This window comes from Macadamia integrifolia, chromosome 8 (assembly GCF_013358625.1).
Source record: "Macadamia integrifolia cultivar HAES 741 chromosome 8, SCU_Mint_v3, whole genome shotgun sequence".
Taxonomy (NCBI): domain Eukaryota; kingdom Viridiplantae; phylum Streptophyta; class Magnoliopsida; order Proteales; family Proteaceae; genus Macadamia; species Macadamia integrifolia.
In genome coordinates, this window is record NC_056564.1 from 10,096,982 (window position 1) to 10,106,159 (window position 9,178).

The 9,178-nt window shown below is 35.0% G+C and overlaps 1 long non-coding RNA gene across 1 annotated transcript; it reads right to left on the reverse strand.

Moving 5' to 3' along the window:
- Positions 1-417: 417 nt before the first annotated feature.
- On the reverse strand, positions 418-6,670 carry LOC122085587. The gene is made up of 3 exons (XR_006142164.1): positions 6,519-6,670; positions 4,281-4,347; positions 418-687 (listed from the first exon to the last, which is right to left on the reverse strand). It is a non-coding gene; the product is annotated as an uncharacterized LOC122085587 (long non-coding RNA).
- Positions 6,671-9,178: the final 2,508 nt, after the last annotated feature.

Sequence of the window (9,178 nt, forward strand, 5' to 3'; positions counted from 1 at the left end):
CTATTATTCCTTATAATCAAATTGTTGTACAGAATTTCTGGTTTTCAGCTTCCAATTGATGGTTATGCCAATTGATGGTTATGTTGTACAGATGTTCTGATTTTCAGCTGCCAATTGATTTCAGATGCAGATACGAGATGAACCAGCTGCCAATTGATGGTTATGTTGTACAGAATTTCTGGTTTTCAACTGCCAATTGATTTCAGATGCCAATTGATAGTTATGCAGATATGAGGTGAACCAGCTGCCAAACAATTCTGGTTTTCTTCTAATGACAGTGTTGAACTTGACAGTGTTGAACCATGAGATAAACTTAGATTGACCTCCCTCCAGTTAGTCAAACCCACTTTCAGGCCACTCACTCACTCCTACAATAAGAACATGATTAGCTGAATCTCACCAACGCCGGTTTTAACATTCCTCAAAATTTGTTCAATAGCATTATAGAGTTTCAACCTGTTCTTCTCCCAGCCATATCAGATGCGATACAAATGCTTAACAAAATCTCACCACATATCTTCCACATAAGCCCAATCGCATAAGCAAGTGGTAAAACTGTTACAATGTCATGCATTTTGGATCGCACAAGCACATGGTAATATACATTCAAAGTAAACTTACTGTATCAAAGTCTTCCGCATTGGAATACTCCATCCCTGAGTAATTCTCTTGCTCCGCGCCTTCAACCTTGAAATCCACGATAATGCCACATCAAACGTATGATAGAAAGAAGTGAAAGAAATTATAGAAATTGGTATAATTCTTTTGATCTATTTGTAACATATATTGGTTAATATATCATAGAGAGAGAGAGAGAGAGAGAGAGATGACCTCTTAATAAATGAGTGAATAAGTTGTAAGGATCTCGATAAAATCATTGCAACAAATAAACTCAAGTCAAGACACAACTCAACAAGAAATGTTTGTTTCGTGAAATTTCTTGAGTAGCAGTACCATTTGGATATAAGATAATGACTCAAGGAGAGATACTCACATTGTGCAAGATGTTAGAATCCATTGCATCTTCTGACCAATTGATTGGGTTTAGCAATGGACAATTTCTCCTGTCATGTCCAACTCTACCACACCCATTCACCCTACACTGTCTAGGCCTAGTACTAACTTTTAATATAGACTTCAATCTTTTGAACTTTCTTCTGCCTTTAGGGGCTGAGCTTGGAGGATTTTCTATTGGGGGTGGTGGTGTAATCCCATTTGATGAGGTGGCAAGATCACTTAGCAAACCACTTCTCTCTGGATGGCCACCATCCATGCACTCATCATTGACCTCCGCATAGGCTTCTTTGCTCCTCACCTCTACTATGGACTTGCTCAAGACCTCCATCACTATAGTGTGTAAGGGCACAGATTTCTTAGCTAACCTAACCAACTCCAATGCAAGGGCTTGGACAATTTCAGTCCTCTCTCTAGATTGTGTAACCTCTCTAAGTATGGGAGGTAGTGGTACTAAAGCCTCGCGCCTCCAAGGAAACAATAGGTATTCCTCAGGTGTCTGGAAAGCATTGATTCTAAATAACACCGCAACCGCATGCCTACATAGTATTCCTTTGAACTCAAACATTTGGCATGAACACTGTATTGATACCTCACTGGGCATATAAGACACTTTCTGACCACCATTATCCTTCTTCAAATGTCTCACCAACCACAAATCAGGTGAACCTTCTCTAAACATCCATAAGAAAATGAAGCTTCTATCTCAGATTGATATTTGGCGAAGGTGTAAGGGGTCAAAATCTTGGCTGCATGCAACTCAATTGGAATGTTTGTTCGAGGAATCACATTGTCCACCATTTGTTTCGTCATCATTGTTTCACCCTTATAATCCAAAAAATCAGTAGTACATGTAACCTAACAGCCAAATGCATCTTAAGTTAGCATATGTAAGTATTGTTTCTATTTTTTTAGCATCTACACATATATAATTAAGTCATACCTAATCCATAAAATCTGACAAATTAACTTGCTTCGTTATAACGCTCTTAATAGATGCATTGATAGACTCTGATCTACCCGTGGTCGTCATCCCCACAAAGAAAAAAGGCTTAATAAAAGGTTTAGCCCATTTAGCTCGCTCCTCATACAAATCCTTTATGTGCTGATTTGTAGTCAATCCTTACTCTTCGAGCATTGATCCCATCCTACTTCAAACTCCTCCACTGTCTCCACTTTATTCAAGCCCTAGAAATTTTTCTTCAAATCATTGTGCCGCGATTTTAGAAAAAATCTTAAATGACTGGGAAATTTCTTCGCTATATGCCACATGCACACAACATGTTTTGTGTGACGAAACACAGTGCGAATATCATCCTTCATTAATAGATCTTGATCTATGAGGATCGACTTTGGAGCCTTTCTGTTCATAAATTTTAAAAATGCCGGCATTTTAAGGTGTTAGTACGTTAATCACAATCAACAAAACAAAGCATTACATAATTAAACATTAGAATAAAATATGTTTCACTTACATTAAAAGCCCACTCAAATGATTGTATTTTCTCATCCCTCAGAAGACAACAACTAAAGAAACAAGTTGATCGAAAGTTGTTGACACCCACCCAAATACCAATTGACATATCATAGGAATTGAGTTTATAAGTGGTGTCAAACACAGCCACATCACCATAATTATGGTAAGCACGTATTGAAGTCGCATAGGACCAAGCAACATGCTTCAAATGGATTTACTCATCGACCTCATGCAAAAATTGAAAATAAGGATCCTTCTCCTTTAATTGCATGCACATCATTATCAAATTCGCTGCATCATGCTTCTTACCAAGATTCTACACTGAACTTAAAAAATTGTGCACATCTTTCGCACTGAATGATAAACAACGAACTAGAACATTTTGCTCTTGAGCTAACATTATTAACCTCTGACGAGCATAGATTTTGGCTTGGTCAAGAGCCAACAACCAATCCTTGCAATGCTTTGAAATGAACCTATTTGCACATAGATGATGAACTTTATTCTGATTTAAAAATTCATGTTGTGGGACTCTGAAAAAGCAACCACATGCCATAAAAGTACCCCATCCCTATTGACCAAAGCTACTTTCGTATGAGTCTTACAATGGCATTGGCATGATTTCCTATTCCTCTTATCATTCATCACATCAACCAAAGTCTTCTTGCCTGGGGTACCTAATCTATGGCTTACAAAGTCCATCCAATATATTTCTCCAATCTTTCCTCTCTTTCGGACATAACGTTATTTCCGTACTGAGCAAGGATTAAAGTATCGGTATCGGTCGTTGTATCGGTCGGCCAAAATTAAGATACGTATCGGAGGGTATCGTATCGTATCGGAGATACGCTAAGATACGCTAAAGATACGCACATAAATGGATAGGAAACACTTTTTTATACACATTTGCATAAAAAAATAGTTAAAAAAAGTTATATATAACATGTATTATACATAAACAGTAAATTGATAGTATCGCACTAAGAATCCAAGGTTTGTAATTGTCCCATAAATGTAAAATCCTTGTTCCCAACCTTGATTTCCATTTTAGTTAGAGAGAAAAATGGTTGGCAGCAACTTTGGAACAAAAACACCTCAAAAAATTATGTTTTTCTAAAAAATTACCCATTTTGGCCATTTTATGACCGTATCGGTACGTATCGCTGTGTATCGGTCGATACATACCAATACGTATCGATACATACCGATACATACCGATACATACCGAAACGTACATTTCACTTCAATTTTGAATTTTTCATAGAGTATCGGTGAGTATCGGTGGTGTATCGGTGCATATCGGTGTGTATCGTAGGATACATATCGATACATAAGGGTTTTAAAATTTTCATGATACGTATCGGTATGTATCGTGCCGATGCCTACCGATACGGATACGTATCGATCGATACGGCACGATACGCACCGATACTTAAAACCATGGTACTGAGTAACCATGCATCTTTGCATATAATTTATATGCAGAAAAGGCTTCCTCACAAGACTTAAATAATTGACCTATGTAAATAGTAGATTCATCATTAATAACTGCTACATCATCATCAATGTTTCCATCCTTAATCTCATCATTCATAACATTGAAACTTCTCTCTGAAAATAACGGTTCAAACTATAAAAAAGAGAATTAAAATTTATATCAAATGGTTTTCGATTACAATAATACAAGAGATAATACACTACCACACAAACTACAACTAGTAACCAAATTCAAACTCAACAAAATCATGTACCATTACCACAAAATATGGAAATGAATTTTAACACTCACCAATTCCTCTTCAATATCCATTTGTTATGCCCTATTGTCAAATAGGTAGGGATTAAGCTTTTTCCAACTGGATACAAAAATCAAACAACAAAAATTAATTAGGTCTGGGAAAATGACAAACATAAATTGTACCTGATTAGAACGAGCAATATAAATTCGAACCACAGGAATGATAGCACTAGCAGAGACAAAAAAAAAAAAAAAAAAAAAAAAAAATTGAATTTTTTATATTTTCGTTCAGAAGAGTCAAGGTTAAATTTATAATAAATGATGTTAATTTACAAACATGCATAACTTACATATAGATTTAAAACATAAAAATTAAATCTACCTTTTTCAAATAGCATTGTAACCGACTTTGTTACATTCAGACATACCCCAGAAATGGCTTTGCAACCAAAGGTAAGATAGTCAACTCTCCTTTCATGAACAAAAATCTCTCAAAGAGCTTGCCCCATCTCTTTATAGAAAGCACAAGGGGCATGAATTCTCTTCAGCTCAAATCATTTTTTAAAGCATGAACCAATAGGAAGATTATACATGAGGCTAACAGGGAAAAAGAGAAATCAGTGGCAACTCTTTTGTAACCAAGCTGGGTTACAACTAGACAAACACAAAATTAATACTCAACTTCTATGAGGCTCCAAAAGCTCTCTTTCTAGTTATTTCGCAAAGTAAAAAAATGGCCTTTTATTTTTAATTGAGAAAAAAAAAAATTGAATCTACCCCTACATGGTGTATGAGGGTCAAGTGATTGCAATCTGATTCCAATTTGATGTCAAAAGACATCTCATGCTAGAAAATTTATATGTAATCAGAATCTTTCAACAAAGTGCAATTCCACTATGAAATATCTATCTTCCAAAACTCAAAGAACAAGGTGGAGGGACTGTAGAAATAGGGGATATCATGTAAACATAAGATAAATGGGTAAACGTTGGTAATACTTTACAAAATAACTTTAGGTCTTGATATGAGTTTGTTTTATTGGTTTCAACTTATCCTTGCATGTTGCCGGTTCACAAAGTCTCTATAAGATATAATCAATTGACATTTTTAAAACATCCTTCATCCTTTTTACTGAAGATATGAGGTAATCACATTTTTCTTCTCATCAATGATGGATAGACCACAGTATTAGCATAGTATAGGATAACCGAGGGTTTGGGGTTTCTCAGCCTGGAGTACAAGGGATTAGTGGTGGGAAGATAGTGTAGGGCAAGCCAGGGTTATGGGGAATAGGAATGTTGGCAAGGCTGTAATAGATTTTATTCTAGAATTTCATCGAACAAGTGGTGGGTTCAGTTGTTGAACAAAGAAACCAATGAACAGAATCTAGGTTCAAAAAAAAAAAGACCTAAAAAAAATGAATTCCAATTTTGAATTCAAATTATTGCATTTGTAACTATTCTTCATTTGTTTCATTAATTAGGAAAGAGGTAAACCCCTAGGGATCATCAGTTGTAAAATGGGAATCCAGAGTTTGGGATTAATATCAAAGGGACTGGCACCTTCTCTGCAAGCCAACATCAAATGGAAAAGAAACTTGGCAACTGAGAAATAGCAGAAAAAAAACAATGGCATCTCAATAATAACTCCATAGAGTCTAATATAATTGATTCTGGATCAAATGGCCTAACTGTGTCGCTAAAAAGGAAACAAAATGCTAATCGTGTCATACTCATCAGTTGCAATATCATCAACGAACACAAAATATACAAAAATTTCACAGTTGTTAGCTATTATCATCAGCATCTGCAGCCTAATGCAAGAATATAACTAGAACCTTCCAACAAATTGAAGCCGATTGACACCATCAAGTCATTAAAATAGGCCACAAGATTCTAAGACGCAGTACGATTCATCTAGAGCAAATCCTATAACCTAAAACTTAACTCGCAGGTAAAAGGAATCATTCGTTTAACTAAATCGCTTCCATCAACAACACCAAATGACCAAAAGCATCATAAATTCATAGTACTCATTTCAGAAAAAAATAGTTTTAAATTCATGGAAATCAGGGCAAAGGTGAGTGTTTTTGAAAAAAGAAAAGAGGGGGAGAGAAAGAAAACAACAAGGCGCTTGAAACTTCAAGTGTTAGGTTACACTCCTTCTTCCTATGTATCTAATGGAACGTGAGGAATGGAATTCTGAATTGAAAATAGATGGCAATAAGGTTCCACCGAGACTAGAGCGAGAGAGAGAGAGAGAGAGAGAGAGAGAGAGAGAGGCCTTTACCTAATTCGCTGACACAAACTCCGGTTCCTAGCTGAAATCCGGTGGCTAGCCCTTAGGAGGATGTTGGAGACGTTGCGGATGAAACACTCGCCGAAGAGGAGGAAGGATAGATGGAGCCGTTGCCGATGAAACACTCGGTGAGGAAGAAGAGGAGGGATAAAGTTTTTTCAAAAGGTTTGTTACTAAATTCCTAATATACCCTTTGACCAAAACATTTGAGTTAAAAATCAAATTTACAAGTATAACCTCACACAGTAACGCAAGAAGACAAAATTTAGAAGACAATATAATTTAGGTTACAATGTATGATTACAGTCAGACTTACCCATTAAATATAATTATTAAATGGGAGAGAGTTCCGTAAAAGGTATTGTGGCTTGTGCACCAACGTAGGGACCAATGGGAGAACATGTGGAAGCATCAACAGTTGTGGGATTTTATCCTTTCTTTTTGGGGCAGGGCAGTAATTTTTCCCTCTCAATCATGTGTCTTGGCACAGGGGCCACACTGCCATTTTTGATTCTTTTTCCCTTGTTAATTTGTACATTGTAAACATATTATTAAAACATGCAACATTAGCGGCAATGGAAAAAAAAAACCGCCACTGAATTAAATTTTTTATTTTGTACAAACAATAAAAATTTGTTTTATTAAAATGACAATCTGGATGAAATAGAGAACACTTACCATTACGCCAAGTAGAGAAATTAGAAAAAGATTTCGTATATGTATATATATATAGCTTATTTCTTGTAGTCTACAATCTAAATAATTTAGGGTTTCAATATAGTCGATTATTTCTAGTAACAGATAGTAAAGTGTTGAATGAGTTTTGCTTGCTGCACAATGCAGTAGTTGTAAAAAGTTTTAGTAATCAATAATTAATTTTAGGTCTTTATCATTGTATAATACTAAGCTCGATCAGACTAAGGATGTCAACATATACTTTTTAGTAAATATGCATGTGTGGCCATAAGTTTTAGATGATGATTTGAAAGAAGGGAAGCATTTGAGATAGAAAGGAAATTGGGAAAGATAAGTTTATGGAGGGAGATAGAGCTAGGGGAGTAATTAAAATGTCCAAATCCAAATGGACAATATAATAAAGCACCATCTATATATCCACAATCGACACTAGTGCTTGGATAGGGGATTTTGTGCCAGTAGAGAGTGAAGATGTTTTAGAAAAGAAAATTAACAAAAGATAAGGATAGTATTGAAAGGATTCCTAATTTTTTTTCTTACTCTTTTTTTTTTTTCCTCCTCTTATAGATATTGAGAGGACCTAGTCACAAAAACAAAACATTTACAAAAAAAGACTCTAAAGAACTATTAATGCAAGAACTTTCAGGATTCAATGAATTTTTGTTCCAACGGATGTATAGCAAATGTTGAGACGATCAATGCAAAGACACGTCAATTAGCTGCTTCGTAGAATATACACAAAAACTCAAGAAAATGAAGAATATATGAATGTGAGCTTCCTAGAAGATGGAGAGAGAGAGAGAGAGGAGGCAAGGAAGATGGAGAGGGATATGGGTGATACCATTTATTGTTGATTCTATTAAATTGGATGATTTTCCATAACAGAAGAAGCATAACTATTGAAAACACATTTAGGTCAAAATTTGGTTCATATAATGATCCATAGTATAGTTTACTAATTTATAATATATATATATATATATATATTTGGGATTTTATGAAAAAGATCCAAATTATCCAACCTTTTTAACCTTTTCCACTTTTCTCCATCAGACAAACATGGCCTAAAACTTTTATTCTCATTACCCCTTGGCTAAGTTTGTTTCAAGGGTAATTTAAACATAAGGTTATGAATTTCCCTTAAAATATTGAAATGTACTTAACCATATGCTTTGTTTTCAAAGATGATATTCGTTAAGCAGTTGATCAAAATAAAATCCTATATCAAGTAATAGAATTGTTAACTACTAGTTCTTGCTTACAATTTGAATCTAGAAATTCTCTTAGAATCTGATTAAATTGAATACCTAAAACTGCTGGCATGGCAAGAAGTGGAAACATATGTGAGGGAAATCTCCACATGATAACTGAACTGTAGCCTTGGCATTCTTTGACTCCAATGCATAAATCCCTTGAAACTCTTACTTTGGAGACGGTAATTGCCTAAACCTTTCATATTTACCTCAATTAACACCTCCAACACCCATATTCTAGGAATTCCTATTTGTCCATGTCTAAAAGATCCTGCATTGGATGCTTTCCATGGAGATAAATTAAAAACCTTTTTTTTTTTTTTTCTTAATGGAATTTATCACATTGCATATTGCTAGACAAAACCCACAGTTGGCTGTACCACCACTTTCCTCCATACATCACCCGAAACCGAATGATGATACACCACAATAACCGTTTGAACTCACTTTCAATCTATATATTAGAAGAAACAATAATATTAATTGGTGTACAGAGATTTGATCACGTTTTAGTTAAGTTTATGTTTAACAATCAAGTGATATGTTTGTTTTCTAAATTGAGAAATAAAGCTTTTCAAATCAAAATCATAAGACAACCTAACTGAATAGAATTTAAAGAGTAATACCAATCATAAGACAACCAAACTGAACGGAATTTAAAGAGTTGCAGGAAGGATCGGCATACCTATGATGATGAGAGAA